The 22,066-nt window shown below is 43.1% G+C and overlaps 1 protein-coding gene across 6 annotated transcripts in view; it reads right to left on the minus strand.

Annotated features, from left to right (window-relative positions):
• The window catches only part of tenm2a (teneurin transmembrane protein 2a), a 352,857-nt gene that overhangs the window by 201,850 nt on the left and 128,941 nt on the right, over positions 1–22,066 (minus strand). The window contains exon 1 of one of the 6 annotated variants that reach the window (XM_028959729.1): positions 120–202. The exons of the other annotated variants lie outside the window; for them this stretch is intronic. The gene's annotated coding sequence lies outside the window, so the exon portion shown is untranslated. Of the gene's footprint in view, positions 1–119; positions 203–22,066 lie in introns of those variants that run through there. 6 annotated transcript variants of the gene reach the window in all.

Here is a 22,066-nt window from a genome sequence, read left to right on the forward strand (position 1 = left end):
AGCCTATCTGTAGACAGAAATGGCCAAAATTGCATCTATATAGCAAGTCGGGATGAGGACAACACAACCCACAGACGGAATCAGCGAGAGAGGGGGATTCGGGACGGTGGCACAGTTACCCGTGAGAGATGGCGACAGAAGACCAGGAGGACAGGAAGAGAGAAGAAATGACTTGAGGGCATTCACAGTCTCTCCCTCATTATCACAGTCAGAAGGAATCGCATTCCCACTGAGACAGTCTATAGGGAATAATCACAGATGCCTGTGTGTGTGTGTGTGTGTGTGTGTGTGTGTGTTGCAGCTTGAAGGTTCTCTGAACCCAAACACCCCTCTAACTCAGTCCACCCACCCCTCCTTGAAGAGAGGCGTCTCTCCATCCAACCCTGAGGAGAACCTGGTAAAACCTGGTAGAGGCGGACGATAACACGATCGCCGGGCCTGGCTCTCCATCACCGATAACGGCAGTCAAAGCAGCTCCCTGTGGCACTCTGGGTAATTCACACCCAGGCAATTCACACCTGCCTCTGTAAAAGAACATGCCAGCACACCTCCGCACTCATCTTCACCTGATCTTTCAGCTCTTTTCTGCCGATCATAAAAACTTTACACCCTCATGGACATAATAATACAGCCTCAAGACATTTGTCACACTCTCGTCAAACATTATCTGCCGAACAAGTGCTGAAGGTCAGGGACCAGAGGCTATGTGCTGTGAAGTCCAATCTAAGACAAAGAGTTATTTTCTTTTCACAATCCAAAGCATTGTGTTTAATTAGCTAATTAAGAAAGTCTTTTTAGTCAGACATTTTAATCAGGAAACACAAAACACATTGCAGAGAGTATTTTTCCCGTACCGAATGTGGGCAGCGGTGATCTATAATATACATTACCCTAGGGCTTTCTCCACACTTCATCATGGAGCATTACTGTGTGGTTAAAATGGAGGTAGCAGGGTTTCTATCGACGCCAATTACTCTACAAAGGAAAGAGAATCAATATGTTTCTTAATAAATTGAACACTAGGAAAAATATTGGATTGCCAGTATTTGCTTTATTTATTTTTATCCACACATAAGCCTGCCACAGACAGGCTATAATACGAACTTTAACATTTTTAGATTTTAATGAAGCTCCGCAGTGTCTCTTGAAAACTGAGATAAGTTGAAAAGAACCAATAAGAAGAAGGATATTTCTCACCTACAACTGCGATGCCATGCAATATCACTGCTGCTGCACCTTCGACGCACTCACACCCGATCACCGTCACATGAATGCTAATCAATAATCACCCACTTGACACGGCGCCCTAATCACTCCACTACAAAGCCCTGCTGCACCCATGAGAATGTGTCTGATCTTCCCACGGGCAGGCTCATGTAGGAAAGACTGGTTGGTACAACTCTCCCCAGGCCTGGAGGATCTGGTAGAATGGTTACGGGCCTCTTCCCGGTTACTATTTCGTTTTATATATTGTGTTGCAAATAGCTAGACACAAATAGAACTAACACGCTGGTCAATCAGCAAATTCAACAGGACTCTCTGATGAAAAAAAGGAATGTTTCCTGGCATTTGTACGTATTTGTACGGGTTGCACTAGAAATGCAGCAGCTGTAGTGGGAAAAGGGAGAGGATTCCAACTGGGAACAGGGCCAGGGCAGACTCTACTCAGCATTAAATGCAGACCTGGCAAAAACAATTTACAACAAACAAGTGCATACCCCTGCATCTACATTCTATAACATTTCTTATGAAAGTTTACACAAACATACACACACATGTATTGTATATCTTTAATTTTATCCTTACATCTCACTGCACTCTACCTACTTTTAAAGTAAAAGTGAAGTGATTGTCACATGTGATACACAGCAGCACAGCACACGGTGCACACAGTGAAATTTGTCCTCTGCATTTAACCCATCACCCTGAGTGAGCAGTGGGCAGCCATGACCGGCGCCCGGGGAGCAGTGTGTGGGGACGGTGCTTTGCTCAGTGGCACCTCAGTGGTACCTTGGCGGATCGGGATTCGAACCGGCAACCTTCTGATTACGGGGCCGCTTCCTTAACCGCTAGGCCACCACTGCCCCTCACAGCAACTTAGAAAACACCTGTAAGCATCTCAAGTGTGTGTGTGTGTGTGTGTGTGTGTGTGTATCCACAGCAGCCACACTGCAGTTGCAACAAATGTTCCCACAGGGACCAGAACCCTTCTCTCTTACCCATACATTCTAATTCTTTCTAATCTAAACTCTATATTCTGATCTAATCTGCTATCCGACTTTCACCAAGGGAGAGGAAGATAAAAAGAAGAGAGAAACAGAAGGAGCCATCTGGATGACAGTTTTATTAATACTGATTGGAGAGTAAAGACTGCTACAAGGTCATTTTCACTTCAGCCCGGCAATGTCTGCTGATAAATAGACGTTGTTAACGTGCAGAAATGTCTCATTGTGGAACATCATTTTATCAGCACGCAAATCGCTTTTTTGAATAGCAGCTATGGTGCAGGCTATCTTGCTGGTGAAGTTCCACTGCCCTGCACTGCTAATTGTGCTCATCGTGGCCTTGAAAATTAACTGATGAGTTCAGACAGGTCTGCTGAACTGTGCAGGGAGAGCGGGAGGAACATTAGTCCATTCACATGTACACATGGTGAAGGACAGCTGCTATTAAACACAAAAATGTCTGATGCCAAGAATTGCTATTGTCTGGGATGACTTTGGGAATCCTGAATGGAGCGGCACAAGGAGCCCAGCAGAAGAAGGTCGCTCCTTGTCCAGCTCAATTATGGACTCTGAAGGGGGGAAGGGCAGAGTGAGTGTCCAGAAGCAGCGAGGCTATGTTCAACAGCTGGAGTTCGCGGCTCAATATCGTGTTTGGGGAGACGAGTAGGATCAGAAGAGTGGATGGAGGGATGTATCAAATGGAAGGAAAGGAGGGGGGGCAGGGTAGGTGGAACAATTCAAGATTGATGACAGAAGATCAATCACCAGCTGCCCACACGTGTGCAGCTCAAGGTTAAAGATAACGCAGTATTGACTGGTGCTGGACACACACATTTACTGTATATTTACTTCTGTTTTTCTTTGTAAAGGTCATGGTTTTAACTATGCAACAAAGAATTTAGCACTGTCCAGAACTGTCTATTCGTTTTTGCAATAAAATCTTACCTTTACAGCATTTATCAGACGCCCTTATCCAGAGCGACTTACAATCAGTAGTTACAGGGACAGTCCCCCCCGGAGCAACTTAGGGTTAAGTGTCTTGCTCAGGGACACATATGTAGTAAGCGGGATTTGAACCTGGGTCTCCTGGTTCATAGGCGAGTGTGTTACCCACTTCTCTTGCTTCTATAGCAAATTCTGAAACACAACAGCTAAAAGTCTTCCAACTCTTCCTATTATGCTTAAATGATCTAGTGCAAAATAAGTGTCATCCTTGAGAAAGCTGATGAAGCCGCTGAAATATACTGGCTATGAAATTGTATTCAGCATGCACTGTATCAAAGAGGGGGAAATGTCTTATTGTTAAAAAACTTCATTTTCCTGATTACTTTTCCCTCAATAAATGTCTGACACCTTACACTCATGGTCTAAACAAAAATACAATACTGGCAAAAAACACCAAATATTTTGGAAAAAAGTGTTTAAATTAACATTGAAAAAAGGCATCTTATATTAATGTCAAAATCTACAGTGAAAAGTCTATCTAATCTACTGTTGTTTTTTTTACATAAGTACATAACTCCGCATGTGTTTATTCATAGTTTTGATGCCTTCAGTGAGAATCTACCAATGTAAATGTTCATGAAAATAAAGAATACATTTAAAAAAAGGACACATTGAATGAGAAGATGTCCAAACATTTGGCCTGTGTTGTATATAAATATAAATATATATAAAAAAAATCCTATAACAATTAGTGTAGTGACACCTTGTATAAAACCTAATACCCAGGCCCCACACCAGTACTTAGACACCCTATATTTGTAGTGCATTATGAGGAATCAGACATGTGCGGCAGCATCCCATATATAGTGTGAGGAGCCTCATATTACATGTCAAAGCAACCCTTCCCTGTGGAAGCGGCCCACAAAAACAAACCCCCGCTATCCCAGCCTGCACCTCTCCCCTAGGTGAAGCAGCTGAGATCTTGCTACCTTCCAGGATTCCCAGGACACCTACTGGGTTCATTTCAATTAAAAGATAAGCACAAGAAGAACCATTTCTATCCCGGGTGCGTGTGGTGGCAGACAGACCTATGAACAAACAAGGCACTTTTGCAAGTCTTTCAATAAATAAAGTGGCACCAGGTGTCCACGAAGGATGATGAAAACAGCGCAGAGCCACTGACTAATTGTCTCCCGGCGGGGCGGACCTGCCTGCAGTTATTTCGGAGGAGCCCAAAAAAAAAAAAAAAAAAAAAAACGTACCCGTGAAAACATACAGGAACACCACCGTCCATGGACGGAATATAGATGGTATGTTCTCCAGCGCCCCCGCCACCTGCTCAACTTCCCTGACACAAGACTTTAATTACTGTCCGCCTTTTCCTTTCCTGTAAGTGCAGACCCATGCGAAGCTGAACTGGGGTGGATATTCTGATGCGGGCCGGGCGGGGGGCAAGGTCAGAACACACTGGCATTGTGTGGAACTCGACTGAGATTCTTAATGAGTGGATCCTCTTCCAGGCAAGGGTCATTAATCACGTCTGATATCTGTTGTGTGGACCGGGAAAGGGGCTGAGCGTGGGGATGGCCCGGGTTCAGCTGGAACGTGGCGGCCATTTTGAGTCCAAGCACCATTCTGTGCCAGCAAACGAAAATCTGTTACTTGACCAATTCAGCAGAAATGGCTCAAGCTGTCCTTCGTGTTGCTGATGTCATATGCAGCCTTTACACATTGCTATGATTACTCAGTGTATTTATAGTCATTTAAATGTGTCTGCAAGTAGCAATCGTCACAGAGTGTAGTAACTTGCATCTGTTAAAAAAAAAAAAAAAAAAGGAAAAGGAGTGTCTCTCGGCGATCAAATTTCTGTTTCTGTTTCATTTATAATTCTGTTCATTTTCATCCATAAAGTTCCATGAATGCAGGTCTGCACAAGACCAGGATACAAATAGTACAGGATGCAAATACAGTAAACCTAGTAAAGCTATGGTAACTGTAGGTATATAATATACAGAACAAAGATGCATATGTAAAGAGTCTAAACAGCATACACTGATACTTATAACAGCATAGAAATTAGGGGTGCAAATAATTTTACCTCGGTAATGTTAATTAGACAAGATTTTGCATCCTTGAAGAATGTGTTTGTTGCACGGACAGTAATTGTAGCTCATTTTTAATTTGCATATTGTTTACATAATTTTCCTGCAAATCAAACCGCATTAAAATGTGACTGACACTACTTTAAGTAGACGTGTCCCCATGAAAAATAATCAGAAGGTGAACACGTAGGTGAGGCAACCATCCTGATTCTAAGTCAAAAGTTTAAATGGTCACCAGATGATGCATAAATACAGCAACCCGATTTGCTACATGGATTGAAGACTTCGGGCAGTGGTGGCCTAGTGGTTAAGGAAGCGGCCCCGTAATCAGAAGGTTGCCGGTTTGAATCCCGATCCGCCGAGGTGCCACTGAGCAAAGCACCGTCCCCACACTCTGCTCCCTGGGCGCCTGTCATGGCCGCCCACTGCTCACCAAGGGTGATGGTTAAAAGCAGAGGACACATTTCACTGTGTCACCGTGTGCTCTGCTGTGTATCACAATGACAATCACTTCAGTTTCAAAAAGACTAAAACTGTCTAAAAGACCTTTGGAGGCACGAGTGGGGACCGTCCCCATCAAGCAATTAGCAAAAAAAGTCAGTTTTACCCCCTCACGCAGTAATTTTCAGGGAGCTTTTGCATCCTAACTTGTGCTAATTGCACTCGCCAATCATTGCATGTCAACATTAGATGTCCAGTTAGGTTACATGAGACCGTGAACGCGTGGACACATGGAGACAGTGGAATGTGTTGTCAGTAGTGCTAGAGGCATTGCTACTTAAATCTGGATATATATTTTGCACACTTCCATCCATACAAGGGTGTAAACAGTGAGCCTACATGGAAACGTTACTACTCTTGGTGAAAGATTTGTATTAAGTTTGGCTTGGACCTAACTTGGTGTTTTATTTGACAGGCTGCTGCCACACTTGCACAGGGTGTGTGCATCTGTTTTATTTGATGTTTGCTTTTCTCAAGATGCAAAAGTATCTTAAGGGTCATCAGAGGTCATGCCAGGCCGCTCTCTAATTCCCTCTTTCTTGGTTTCCTCTTCCATCCCTTTCCCTCCTCTCCCTGCATCCCTAACTCTCCGAATTTTCTGGATGCAAATGAAACGAACATCGCTCCCTCCTCGTCCCCGTCTTCCCTCATTCCCTCCGCCGTGTAATCTCACGGCTTCACAATGAAGAGCAACAAGAGCGGCTGTTTATTACACTAATCCCAAAATCCACAGTCAGATGGGTCTCCGAACTCCTTAATCTGCCTCTAAAAACCAAAATGGAGGCAGGCCAGCCGAGGTACGGAGCCCTGCAGCTGCCGGTGCCACTCGCCACCACAGCAGCCAAGGTGCAAACGCACAAGATAATTAAGGCCAGCTCATGCTCATGGGAGGAAAGAAAAAAGAGAGGAAGACAGAACAGAGAGCGCGCGAGAGGAGTTTCAGTAATTGCATCTTTCCCACGGAACTGCACAATGCACACGTCCTCAACCGATGCACGCTCCCAACGTGACCCGTGACACAACGTCTGAGAGCATGCGGATCACTGTCGATACTTAAAAGCCGGCCGCTGCATCGCTACGACTTACCAGCTGCCTATGTGCTATTAGCCGAAAGCAGAGGATCAGACGGCAATTATCCACCGGGCTGCATCCCTGATCTGAGCCGAGGGAACGGAGAGTGGCCTTGCCACTGTGACCCTCCTGGAGGAGGCGTACAGTTTATATCTACTGCGGAGGGGGAATAAATAAATAAAATAAATAATTATTAAATAAATAAATAAACTGCGATAGAATGACAGAGCATTATTAAAGCAATCCAGTTGTGACAGACTGGTACTTTCCACTCTGGGGAAAGGATAAAGATGAATAAATCAGTGTCATGATGTGACATTCCCACCATCTGCTGGGTAAAATATTCAAATCTGCAATAAATGCCAGCGAAGGCTGGGGTGACAAGGAGTAATTATGGGTCTATCAGAGGTGACATGTTGAAGGCCTGTGTTTTGGTTTTTTTTTTTTTTTGGACGGGGGGCCGGGTCACCAGGAGCGTGCAGAGGAACATACTACAGAGCCTGACGGTGCTGTGCTATTTAAACACCGGGAGGGTAAATGACAAGTGCGATCAGGATCCTTGACCTCACTGTGCAGGATAAATGCCAATGGCGAGGCATTTCCTGGGCGAGAAATGCCAAGACGACAGCGTAGGGCGGGGCACTGCTCAGAACTGGAGAGCATGGAACATCATCACTGGCGAGGTGCACCGGGCCACTTGCTCATCTGCATCTCAGTCGCAGAGTCAACGAGCTAGAGGTGCGGATCTAAGATAAGTGTTTGGCGGACCTTTGTACCTACAGATCAAGTCTGGTTCTACCCGCCCGTCAGTTGGAGAGGTAGGGCATTTTTTCCTTTTGTAATACAGCATTCATTATTACAGCAAAGGGAGACTCTAGATAGAGTCGGTGTGAACTGATTTGAGTCAGTATTTGGACCAAGACGCAAAGGAGCACCACAAAGCTGTAAATAAATAGCAGGGTCAGCACACTGTCTCGTCCCAATGACATCATGATCACCAAATGCAGCATGACAAATGAGTCTGGGGGGAGTCAATTAGCACCCATCAAATTACGAGCACGGGCTGGCACAGACGACGAATGAGGGCCGGTGTGAGCAGAGCCAACACTGTGCAAAGTTGAATATGGAGGAACCGAAGCTCACCTTGTGGTGTAGATGGAGGGGACATTTTTCAGACGTTTGGACAGAAGAACCGGTTAAGTCAACTACAACATTATTAAGGATTTACTTCAGTCTTCTAGCAACAGTTCTAGATTCATTGGTGAAAAAATGCACTAACCATCATTTTAGAGGCTATCAGAAATTCCCAGGAACTAGTTTATGCATTTCCATAAGATCTCTGTCAGTCTGCCAGCAGATAAATTGGCCATCGTGTGAAGGAGTGCTAATGAAGAGCCTGAAACTGGCATGCAACGTTTGCTATGAAGACCTTTGTTTCAGAAAGCACTTCACAAACCTACACTCCTCAAGGACATGATCTTCTACATAACACCCTCTCGTTCAAGCTGAAGAACATGCTCAACAGCCTAGTGCCAGAGAGCAGTGAATGACATATACATGCTGTACTCTAGTTATACTGTCTATGTCATTAAGCTTTTCTTTCTCCAGCTCGAAGCCTTCTCTCACACATTTAGTCAGACTCATTGCCTCCTTCGCTACGCTGTTCTGCTTGGTGTCACGTGACTGGGATTGCCTAAGGGACCAATAGAAGGGCAGCTCCAGCTCCAATGATGTAGTTCACTGGTCCAATTAAGCATGCTAGATTTAGCATCATTACGAGAGATATCATTGGGAAGGCACATATTCAGGATGAAATGAAGAGTGATTCCCTGTCAAGCCACTGAAAAATTCAGGCCTACAGAAAGAAGGTATGGAAAGAAATCCAATTAGACGTCCGACAGGGATCCACAGCATCTACTGAGAATCACCTGATGGGATAACAAAAGGCTAAACTGGATGCTCTCCACCATCAATCTGTCCTGAGCACATTTGGGACTGTAAACAGTTTTGTGGTTGCACTGTCATTTGTTTGGCCATTCTGGAACACAGCAAGTTACACTGGGACTGTGGTTAACCACGTATAGTGCAGCATAACATCCTGAGACTGCTGGGTGAGGAACTACATTTGGAAAGATCACCAGTGTGTCGCCGGTCTCTAATATATGCACTATATCTCCTCCACAAGGCCAATAAAAAATGATGAGCAAGTCGACCAGTTGTCAGGATGATTTGTTCGGAACAATTTTGGTTTCAGTGACTGAACTGTTGTGAGAGCCACTCATTGTTTCCAGCCTGGATTTTGGACTCCCACCTCCGATTTTTGGATATTTCTTCTGGACGTTCCAATATTGGAGAAGATGCTCACTGGTTCCGGCCACTGGTTCCATGCTCACCATTGTGTCGAGGCCTAAAGGTAAATCTTGTCCCATTTATCCGGCATCCACTTAAGATTTACTCGTTCATTTCACATTTCAAGGTTATGACTTTCAGGTGGATTTATCAGCCTGACATTTTCACTGTAAACATGCACACCAGCAACAGACATTACATTTAGGTGATTCATTTCAAATAATCCCCGAACATAATTTGTCTTCTTTTTTTGTTTTATCATTTAGAGTAAGCGTAACTGTCTAAGAACAATATGCACATTACAAGTTTACAATTTTACAAGTTTAAGTTACATAATAACAGTGGCAGGCCTAAATAAAGGCTTAATAATAATTATTAAAAATAAATAAATAATGCAACTTAATGAATTGTGAGAACACACAACTTTTTGTGTTCAGTGTTATCCAAGCAGTTGTCCTGCATTGAGTAGGCACTCTACTGCTCCACACACATTCATGCAATAAAAACTGTCAGAGCAAGCGTGTTCCTGCGAAGCAGCAGAAGCAGAATTAGCCGTAGCCGTGGCTTGGGGGGGGGGGGATGAAATTAAGCCAAGGCCTGGCAAGCTGCCCTCAGCGTGTCAGAAGTAAAACGACCCCATCTCTGTGCCAGCAGACATGACAAGGATAAGTAAGTAGTAGAAGAGGTGGAAGACTCTGCGAAAAACAGAGGAATCCACATTTCAGAGGGAGGGGGAAGAAAAAAGAAGCAGCAGCAGCTGTAGAAATATTAGCTTGAGAATATCTGGCACCTCGGCAGCAGCGCAATCTTCGGCAGTTGCCAGGTCGCGCATATGCTGCCGTCAGCGCTGCGCCGCAGATCCGGGCTGCTGGGAGTAAGAGCATGAATATGCCTCCTCCTCAGAAGAGTAATGGGGTTAGACTGTGTGCGGCAGCGCGGGCCGCAGCGTGGCAAGCTCAGGTGATGGAAATGCAAGCGGAATGGCCCCCCGTCCCCCGCGGGCCGGGACCCCGTGGGTTTTCATGCTCTCTGCACATGCACCAGTCGCCGCGCTGAATCACTTCCCAGCGTGAGCCTCCAGGCAATAGCGCTCTTTATTTGTTTATAATGGCAAAGCATTCCCGTAAATGGGCGACGGCATCACGTAAATTGTGCATACTTACATTTATGCAATTGACAAAAGCTCATTAGGGCGCGCTACAGCAGTTCGATTCATTTGGAACGGGCCGAAGGAAAATAAATTGAACGCTACTGTCTCGACGAGCAAGGAAAAGGGGAAGAAAGGTTCAAAGATAAAGAAAAGGACAGCAAATGGAGAGAAGATGCTGTAAATTGAAAACAGAAGGAATAATAAATAAATAAATAAAAGAGAAGTGCTCCAAGACCCTGTTTAGCATTCAGCAGAAAAAAGGACACCTTGCCTGTGTGTTCCTACAAAGTCTCAAATACACAAGCGCAATGAAATATACATGAGAGAACAGCACGCTGCTCCCTGTGAGGGGGGACATGTGTTACACAAGCGCTGAGTAATGGCCCCGACTGCTCGTGACCTTTACCACTTGAATGTTAACCCATTAACCCCGCGTCCGTCCAGGAATGACTCAGCAAATCATGACTCTGCAAGAAAGCACCAACAGGCGACGAGGAGGCGACGTGTCTACTGACAGGCAAGAGTGTTTGGGATGCAGCAGATATTGCAGCAGAAGTGTCTGGGCCAACAATTAAACCGACAGTTTAAATCCACATCTCTACATGATGTTGTCCATTGAGACATTCTGTATGTGATTATGGGCTATTTAAGACATTACATCCATGATATTTAGCTGCAGTGAATTAGTGTGGTAGTAAGTGGTGGTAGTAGCCTAGTGGGTAACACACTCGCCTATGAACCAGCAACACACTTAACCCTAAGTTGCTCTAACTACTAAGTCTAACTAAGTTGCTGTAACTACTGATTGTAAATCGCTCTGGATTTACTTGCCATGCAAATGGAAAGTAAATGGTCATTAATGGACTGTACTGTTGGACAACTGACAATTATCATACAGCAGGGGTGTGCAATAATGGCATATTAGTGCCATTATATATATATATACACACACACACACACACACACACACACACACACATATATATATATTTTTTTTTTTGTGTGTGTGTGTGTGAGTGCCATTACTGAACACCCTTGGTTAAAATAGGGTTGCCCTAGTAACATATACAAGGGAAAAAAAATTAATAGTAATAGGGATTATGTTTTTTTTTTTTTTTACACATTTCTGAAAAAAATCAAAGAATGTCAACATGTAATGTGGACAACGACTATGTTTATATTGATCATAAACAGCAGGTAGCCATTATGGTCAGAGGTCACCAACCCTGGTCCTGAAGGGCAATTATCCTGCACATTTGACACTTGACCTCTCTTCTCGTTACAACCATGTTCATAGGCTGAATCAGGCTCTTGACCTCTGATCAGGTTTAAATCCACATCTGTACATGATGTTGCCCATTGAGACATTCTGTATGTGATTATGGGCTGTATAAGAAGTAAATGTTGTTGTTGAAAGTACATCCATGATATTTAGCTGCAGTGAATTAGTGTGTTGCATTACACCATGTTTAAGTTAGGGTGGTAGTAGCCCAGTGGGTTACTCGTCTATAAATAAGGCAACTTTAAAGTGACAGCTTCAAACCCCACTTACTACCAGTGTGTACCTGAGCAAGACATTTAACCCTGAGTGTTTTCAGGGGTACTGTCCGTGTAACTAGTGATTGTGACTCACTCTGGATAAGGGGGTCTGATAAATGTTTGATTCAATTTTGTATGACATTTAAAAATTGCCTGCATTGTGTAGATTGTCTGGCTGTTTTATCCCCTGGTCCTCCCCTGTTTGTTGAATCATTTCTAGGTGAATTTAATTTATATTTGGGTTGTTTTTTGTTACACTCAATCGTTTCAGCGCACAGATGATTAAAATGACAATTGAGATTTTTGCAATATAGTTGCCCCTTTGCCTTCACTCTGCGGTCCAGCTCACCCCAAACCATCTCGATTGGGTTCAGGACCGGTGACTGTGTCCAGATCTCCACTTTTTGTTAAGTTTTTTTGTTAAGTACATAATGTAAACGGTCATGAAAATGATGAAAACACATTGAATGAGAAGGTGTGTCCAAACTTTTGGCCTGTACTGTATATTGTTCATGCATAAAACCAAAAACATTTTTTATCATCTACTGTATACACACAAACACGGGATAACAACAGATATTTAGAAGGCAAAAAGCTCCTTTCCCCTAGTAATGACTAATTCATTATCATTGCCCTTTACGTGCATTACCAGAATATTAACTATTTTATTTATGAAGCTGCCGCACTGTTAACACAACGTCCTTGCCAAGTTCAGATGGGCTTTCAGAGCCGCCAAACGCAGCTGCAGGAGCCCCACTCAGAAGTCCCAGAGGTTGTGATGAAAGCAGAAGAGAACAGGGGTGTGAGAAAGAACGAGAGAGAGAGAGGGAGGGTGGTTAAAAAGCAGAAAAATCCTGTCTGATCCCGTCTCTGGAGTGAGGAAGCTGTGGGAGAGAGTGTCCTCAGGAAAAGGGGGGGGGCAAACATTTCCCCTTCACCTTATGAGCTCCGCCTCTCCAATTTATGAGAACAAGAACAAAAAGAAACATATGCACTCGGGCAAAAACCCACCTTGTTCTCTCTCTCTCTTTTCTCTCTGCCGGTGTAGTTGCGGTTGTGTGGGGACGAGTGCAGTGCTTGATGGATTAATTAAGCAGGACTGCAGGCTGCTGTGCGTTAGGAGCAGGGAGACAGAGGAGGGATGTGGGATATATAAGTCACACAGCTTCGACTTTCTTTCTGAAATCTGAACCCGTTTGACCCGAGAAGGTTGTGTAGTATGAATCGTACAGCAACCCCAAGCTCCATGTTCCAGAAGATTCTGACAGAGGGATGGACATCATTTTTATCAAAAGATATTCCCTTCTTAATATTCCCTTCCCTAAATCTCCCATAGGTGTTAATTTGGATTGGGATCAGGTGACTGAAGGTCATATCATATCTTGTGGATAGGGATACTGTCATCCTGGAAAACCGCACTCCCAAAAGGATGGATAGGTTTCATCATAGGATCTCAGTCATCACTTTCGATCTGCTCTGACCTTTCACTCTAAGGGAACAGGTGGCCCAAACCAAGCAGGAAAAAGTCAACACGTTTTAGACACTTCATATATGTTGACTCAACCAAAGACACGGTCTACAATCCCATCAGTCTCTTTCCTCTATGCCCCTCAACCTCAGGGCCATTTCTTGTCCCTGCTGTAATTACCTCCCACGTTCTCCTCAAGTGGGACTTGAATTCTACACTAAACATGGAGCAATTAGAGCAGATGTGTCAAGCCAAGCAATATTACACTTAACACTGGCTCCCTTCTCATTGGGGGGTTTGCTCTTGGTGTTAATAAAAAACAAGGACTGAGAATATTTTTCCCCTCACCACAGTGACGTGTCACTTCCATGCCCTAGGCTATACTTTAATATTCAAATGCACTTGGGGGCTAAATCAAGGCAGCAGGAGGACATTCAGTGGCAGATTTTAAACCTACAGTAAGCTTCATAATGACTAATATCTTCTAAAACACCTATCCAGATTGGGGTATCAGGGAAGCTGGAGCCAATACCAACAATCGTTAAGCAGAAAAATCCCAAATCACACACACACACAAACCAGAGTCAATCTAGCCAATTCACCTCTAGCCATTTTTGGATAACTGAAGGAAGCATGGACAGTGGAAAAGATGCCCAAGTCTCCTTGCTGTGAAGCATGCATCCATCCATCTATTGTTGTAATAAAATAATGACATAAATGACAAAATGGAAAAAGAATGGGATACATGGATGCAATGATCATAAAATAATTATTTTCTTTAAATGTATTGAAATGTATGTGCAAATAACCCTAACCCTCTCTGTTACGAAGGTTTGTCAGCATCCTGGCCATATAAGAAAGCCCCACTAGATGGAGTCGTCTGATTGTAAACATGCAAATAAGTTGTCAGGTGATCAAGTTAAAGTACAGCACCTATATATGAATATTTCAAATTATTAGACCAACACCATCCACATGTTTCTGTACATCAGTTTCGTTAGTGTCATTTTGTTGGAGGATGATATATTTATTAAGAAAGAGGCAAAAGAGAAAGCATTAATGGTGGTTGATGAGACTAGTAACATTTTGCGTTCTCACTGAGCATAAATGGGCTTTTATTATACAAGGCCTATAGATTTAAAATCACCCCCTTGTGGAACTTCTGACAACACCAACATCAGACTACTAACATGTAAATGCAGCATAAAAGAGCACTAGACATAATGCAGCCAGCACATTAGTCGCCATCATAAAGAGCTGAATGTATACATCTGCTGAAGTGCATGAATGACTGGGTCTCCTAAGTTTAAAACCACAGTAAAGACAGCCGACAGGAGCCTGTGGGAGTGTGAAGGGTTGCGTGCAAAGCCCGGATTCCGGCTCTCCAGCCCTTCATGTGGAAAACAAATACTGCTGAAGTTGGAAATTGGGGCGGTAGGAGCGAGAGAAAAGTAAATAAAGGGCTGCCTCTTCCCGGCTATACGCTTGACATTTATAACTGTCAAGAACTGAGATGGGCGCTTCTCTCTTAGCGAGTTTGTGCCAGAGGAGATGGACTGGGTTCAGCCCTCCCTTCTCCCAGAATACCGCACTCAGAATGTCTGGGGTAAAAATATTCAAGAGATTTCAACTCTGTCCACCTCCCTTATTTACATCTTTAGAGCACGTTATTTTTTACCGCGGTAAAGATTGAGGAACATTCTAGACAGTAAACAACTGAAAGAATCAGTTCCTAACACCATAAACAAAACAATTCATTGCCAAAATCCCTGCGCAGTCAGTTGACAGCATGTCAACAGGATGCCAAGTTGCATTGGTGGCCTAGTGGGTTAGGAATCTCGTAATCAGAAGGTTGGCGGCACCACTGAGCAAAGCACCGTCCCCACACACTGGTCCTCGGGCGCCTGTCATGGCTGCCCACTGCTCACCAAGGGTGATGGTTAAATGCAGAGGACACATTTCGTTGTACTGTACTTAGTACAAGTGCATTTCAGTTTCATAATGACATTCAATTCACTTTAACTTTTCATCTTGGAAACCTTGAACATTTGATCCTAAGATGTCATGAAGCCAATAACATTTTTAAAAACATTTTATTGGACCAATAAAAAATCATTATCTTAAAAAGGACAATGGCTGCCGTCCGCCTTGAATTAATTTTAATTCAGACAATCATTAATACAATAACAAGAAGTGTTTGTAAGTATAAAATGAAAGAGAAAACCAAGGACCTCTAGGAATGAATTTGGTGAATCTCATCAACAGCAAGATGGGGATTTGGTACCCAGTCCATCTCATTCCTCCCAAAGGCATCAGTACCAAAGACTAGAAGATTCTAGATGTACACTGCACCTCTCTACTGCATTATCCCTGAAGTCCTTACCTTGAAGAACCATCACCAGTTTAGTCTCATTTGCTCCATAATTGATACAAATAAATAAAGCACTAAACCCACACGACCACATATTTGATGCACGGTGAGAAGCGTGCCAGGTTATTTTTGGGCTCGCTCATCTCTTTGCCTGCGGTGTGTGTATCCCGTGGGGAACTGGCTGACAGAAGCTGAAAGTCAGCGTTTCCTCGTGGAAAGCCAGCGCCGGTCTTGCGCGTGTCTGCCTGAACGGGTCCGAGACGTTTTGCAGAGCGTGGTGGGTGAAATCCGGCCGTGTCACGGGGACAGAAGGAGTGCCGTGATAAAAAGGCTCCCGGTGATGTCATTAGCACTATTGTTAACTGAAGAATGCACGGCAGCAGAAATGCGCACAACAAAGAAGCCGCTGACGCCGATGCAGGTGACAGCACTGACAAGGCACCAGTTTCAGGTAGGCTTCGACGGCGATACTCCCAGGCCGAAAATTCATTTAGACACAAATGCCAGGATTTGGAAGACGGCACGAGTTCAGCCAATGAGTGAGATGTACGCGGTTGGACATATTTCACCTTATTCCCACAAACTGGCACAGACAGCGGTGGGCACAGTCAAGGAAATGACTCGCAATGAACGAGCATACAGAGACACAGGACTTGGGGGTAATGTACAGTAACCTGTGGTGACAGTGGCTGTCAGCACCGTAACAAGCGCCACAGCCAGTTATGAACAAGGACACAAGGAGGCATCAGCGAGGGGTTTTAGGTAGAAACGCTGTCAGATTAGACAGACAGCCTACATAATAAGCCAAATAAGGAAGTCAAATTTAAGACTTTTTAAGGCTAATTCATCCTATTTAAAACACTGCATTGGGGTAGTAAATTACATTTGTCCAAGGGCCAGAGTTTTTCCTCTGCCCTTAAGTAACATTTTCAATATATCATTTTTTTATATATATATAAATTTTCAAAATTTCTGTATTTTTTTTTTTTACTTTGTCAATGTTAACAGACTCATTTTACATGTACTGCTGCAAGTCACTAAGGGTGGCTGTGATATGTCTGGTTTGTATGATTTCCAGTAGCTTTTTGATATGGGTGACATGGGCCATTGCCCAGGGCAGCATTGTGGATGGGGCACCACCAATAAATTTACATTTTATTTTTTGTGTGTGCACTTTTCTATTGGGTACCTTCCATTTGCAAGATACACCTGTTGCTTGCCAGGAAGAGGGGTGGAGGCCGCTAGGCGGTTGGAGTGGCATGGAGTGGCCAGCTCCAAACAGGCTAAGACCCCCCTGGTCATTTCCATGCATGTGCTGGAAGTGAGCAAGGAATTACTGACAGATTGAAAGCTTGTTTCACTTGATTTATTGCAATTTAATTAGTTTTATTAACTATTAAGCCTTTTAAATTCTAGATTTAAGGATTAATATTAATTTTTAATGCGGTATGGCAAAAAAAACTCATCACAAAATACTTTCCCAAATCAAACCATTCGAATTTTTCTTTTTTTTTTTATCACATTTTTTGTCTGATATAGCCAGACTGAAACTGAAGATACGAGACATAGTATTTCTTTATGTTTTTATATCTTAATAAAGTTAATTAACATATAAAACCATGACTATCGCTGCCCTCTTCATCTCCGTTTTCAGCCATTTCACTCTTTGCTGTCTTAACGCAGTGAAACACGTGACGTGATACTGTGTGTATTGCTTCTGTCCAGCGTTTCAGCAGTTCAGACATCCCAAAAGCCTGCAAAACCTGTAGTCTGAGGTGAAATGCGCTTAATAGTTGATGCTCCATGATGCTCCACTTTTGCCAGTTTTTATGTTTTCGTAACTTCGGTCATCGAGAAGTTAAATAAAAGTCTGAAATTGGTTTACTTAGCAAAATAAGCCAATCAGAATACTAGTTTTCTAGCACAGGCTACATGAAAAAGCAACTCTCTCTCTCTCTCTCTCTCTCTCTCGGCTCATCCCACAAGAGCTGCAGTTTTGAAGATGCTACGACCCAGCCGTCTAGCCACCTCTGTCTGGTCCTCTACAAAGGCCGTCAAGTCCATACGCCTGCCTATTTTTCCCGCAACACACCAACAAAGTGGTGCCTAGTATATTCCACCTACTGAAAGGTGCCATTGAAAACACAGAGATAGTTCTATTTGCTTCACAATACCATGACCAAAATGCAATACCAATAACCAAAATGCATGCTGCCCAATAAATCTAGTGACAAAACTGCATTCTTCAATAAAAAAAGTCCTTTAATAAAGTCATTTTACAATAGAATGGAAGTAGCCTAGTCGGTAACACACTCACCTATGAACCAGAAGACCCAGGTTCAAATCCCACTTACTACCATTGTGTCCCAGAGCAAGACACTTAACCCTAAGTTGCTCCAGGGGGGAGTGTCCCTTGTAACTACTAATTGTAAGTCGCTCTGGATAAGGGCGTCTGATAAATGCTGTAAATGTAAACAATAGGAAATGGAAACCATATAAATAAATAAATACACACCTCAGTTGTACTGAGTTTCCAGGACATTCTGTGATAGTGAATTATGGGAGGAGTAGGAATTTGCTGCTTTTGTCTGACCATTCATTGTTCCAGGACATGTATTGCCTCAGCTCACTTGAAACCTGAACAATGAACAATATATATATATATATATATATATATATATATACCGTGCCATTGCCATGCAGAAGAAAAAAATATTACATCAAGGTCAAACATCAAGATGTTTGACTTGACTCTGGCCTTCACTTCAGAGGACTACAGCATATGTTTTATGCTGTAAAGGCACTACATACAAGAAAACCTCACAGTAATTTTCTTGCCAAGCTTGTTAGCCAGTCCATTTGCCTCCAACTGAGTTTCAGCACAAGGCAGCGACCTCTTGTCTTTCGTGTTGACTTTGGGGTGTATACTTAACGTTCTTTCAAAGATGTGATGAACAGAACAGGAGGGGAGGGCTATGTCCCCAAAGTGATGAATCCCTGACAGCAGAACACAGATTTTCTGCCATCTCTTTATCGCGATAGCAGAAGAATAATGGAGAGATGCGGCAAAAGAAAACACAGGGTGAGCGATTGTGCTGATAGGAGGTTTCATGGAAACCAATTGTTAACTGGACTCGACAGACAATACGTGACAATAGCTATTTTACAACTCAAGCCCTTTTCACAACAACAGTGTCACTGTTGGAACTGAAGGAAAATCAACCCCCCCAGACAAAAATATACACAGATAAAAAAAAAAAACAGAATACAGGAGCCTTAAAAATAAATCGTAATTAAAGTTTCCGTCCACTACGGTGAGGACACATGAAATGACCATTTTGATTCTATGGTGAAATGGCTACAAAAAACATCTGGAAATGATGGTTTGATTCTCAGTGCTTGAATCCATTGTTACTTTCTGCAATTCCATTGCCTGAATTGGTCCATTATGAGAACTGGCGCATCTCCTGCATGAATAACACCGGCTGTTTAAAGGTGGCTATCCTCCGCGTTTGGATAAAGGAGGGGGAGATGGAGAAGAGAGACTCTTGTGAGCAGAGGTGGTGCTGAAAAACCTTAGGCATTATAGCCGTAAGAAACCAAGGGGTTGCGGAAGAATAGAAAGCGGGCCTGATTGAAATAGATGTTGAACGTAGCCAAAATCAGGTTCCTTTCAGAGGAAAGAGGGAGTTTAGGATAATGCAATTCCTTGCACTGCTGAGAAAGAGATCAGACTGTGACGGAACAAAACGTTTCAAAATTTCCCTTTCAGTCCCTCCTATTTTCTTTCTCTGTTTCTCTCAGGCGGTGCTTCTCAAGGACACACACCCACACACACACACACACACATTTTATACAGAAAGGCTTTTCCCCATAATTCCAACTAAAGACCAGAACACAATTGCTTAATGAATGATGATGTAATTAATATAATATATGAAATAAAAGGGCCTTGCTCTCACACAGAGAATAGGGAAACGTATTTAGAGACTAGCTCATTCTCAGCATTCCCTGTTGGAGCAATGGCACCCCAATGCCTCTTATAGGCTGTGACACAAAGTCAACCATAAATATCAGACTAGCGTTTAGCATAAAAGAAGAAAATCACAGACCATGTAAGGCAATATTTCAACAAAGCCATCATGAGCACAAATTATAAAGCAAAACAAATACAATCACCCTTGGTGAGCAGTGGGCAGCCATGACAGGCGCCCGGGGAGCAGTGTGTGGGGACGGTTCTTTGCTCAGTGGCACCTCGGCGGACCGGGATTCGAACCTGCAACCTTCTGATTACGAAGCCGCTTCCTTAACCGCTAGGCCACCACTGCCCCTTCAGGGTCTTTTATTTTGAACAATGACCAGATAATGCAGAATCACTGGAAGGTCTCCAAAGGTTTGACACAACTTTTAGCTTGGGTTAGCTTGTGGGTAAGAGGCTCAGATGGCTCCAATAAGTCAATAAAATGTAAAAAAAATATATATATATTTGCACCAGACGACATCAAATCAGTATTTGGCTTGATCTTTCTGGCCCTCTGAAAAATGCTCATTTACTTACACTGAATACAGTAATTCAGTAGTCTGGTGGTGGTGGTGAGGGGGGCCTGAAAGCAACAAAAAGCTGATTCGCATGAACATTTCCTTTGTTTTTGATGGAAAATGTTCCTATCAACAAAGGAAGTTCTGTGTATTTGGACCCACTGCTGCAATTCATGCCAAAATGCAAATAAAAATAGTGACACTAAACATATTGTTGCATTTGTTTTTGGCTCATGAATGACCTACTCTGATATGATAAAATTAGAAAAAAACCAAAGGCATGTGAAAACTGGCATGTCATTGCTTAACACTCAAACCTTCCAAAACAATGCCTGTACGTTTCCTTTTTTTTCCACCTTAGTTAAGAGGAATAGGCAACATGGTGCATTGCCACGGGGTGCATTGCAGGGCAGGACACATGGCCCGGAGCATGAAAAATATAATTAACCTGGGCGCACTATGTTGGTTCTTTGATCTGTACATTTAATATAGACAATAATTAATCCTGGAGTGTGATACACAATACGTTATATTATCGCGGTGCTGGCTTATCATGTATTTGTATATTTTTTAGGGACGCCTATATTGTGAATATGAATTTAATAAGGTGAAGAAATTACATTGTTACAGTTTCACTGTGTGTGTGTGTGTGTGTGTGTGTATATTTCTTTTTTAACTTCATGTCATATTTGAAGATTGTGCATAAACAAGCACTTCCAGACTCAAGAAAATTCACGTTTGACTAGCAGCAAAACCAAAAACAAAATTGGGTTAATACTGTGCGGTCTGGAATGTTTGAGGCAGAAAATAAAAAGTCTGGCTGCAGCTGGTTGACCATATCCTCATCAGACACGAGTAAACAACATGGCTCATGGCACCACGACCCTGCGTATGCACTGCCGCTGAGCTCCAGACCGGTCCACCGCGCTCAGCGGAACAACCGCGGGCAGCAGGCAGGCGGCCGAGGAGAGCGGCCAGGGGGGCGAGGGACGGACTGGCCTCTTACTCATCCAGCCCTCGGCAATGCCACGGGTTCTGAGGAGGCCGTCTTGCCGAGCATTCTGGGTATTTTTAGCATGAGGTCTTTGGTCTTGGCCAACGTGGAGACACCTTTGAATAATCCCCGCTCGGCGGTTAAATGGGCCGCTGCAAATACACAAGCTGGAGCGGCAAGGGGTTTCTGCCTTTTCATGCCCTGATTACCCCGGAATGTGTTCACGTATCCTGAAGTGCACTATGTGTAAATCTCATGATTCAATTCAATTATCATTCTTATCATTGCTGCTAACACATTCAGGTTTTGTTTATATTGCCAAATTGGGAATTTTACATTTGTATTTTGAGGAATAAGTATTGAGAATAAATATTGAGAACCCTAATTGTCCCTTTAGGATCCTAAATTAATAGTAAATGTGAGCTTTGAGAAACATCTTGGGGTTAAAACTGGTACCACTGTTCCATTTTATTACTGTTAAGTCATTCTCGCATTTCACCCTTTTAAATAATACTTACTTAAATAAAGATTTGTGGGTAAAATGTATTAATTGTGTGCTGTTTTCCTGTTTAATACACAGGATGCTTGAGCAGCAAGACTTGCAATCAAACTAAGTAAGTGTCACATTAATATACGGAATATATGGTCCAGCAACTACAAAGTACTTCAACAAAAAAACAAACAATACACTACATTTCACTTTACTGTAACTATACTTTACTGTATTTGGGCTGAACGCAGAGCTTCACCAACGTTTTCCAAGCTGTTACAAAGCTGAAAACAAAAGAGGTTTTTTGGATGTATGAATCGAA

This window comes from Denticeps clupeoides, chromosome 18 (genome assembly GCF_900700375.1).
Source record: "Denticeps clupeoides chromosome 18, fDenClu1.1, whole genome shotgun sequence".
In the NCBI taxonomy this organism is placed as follows: domain Eukaryota; kingdom Metazoa; phylum Chordata; class Actinopteri; order Clupeiformes; family Denticipitidae; genus Denticeps; species Denticeps clupeoides.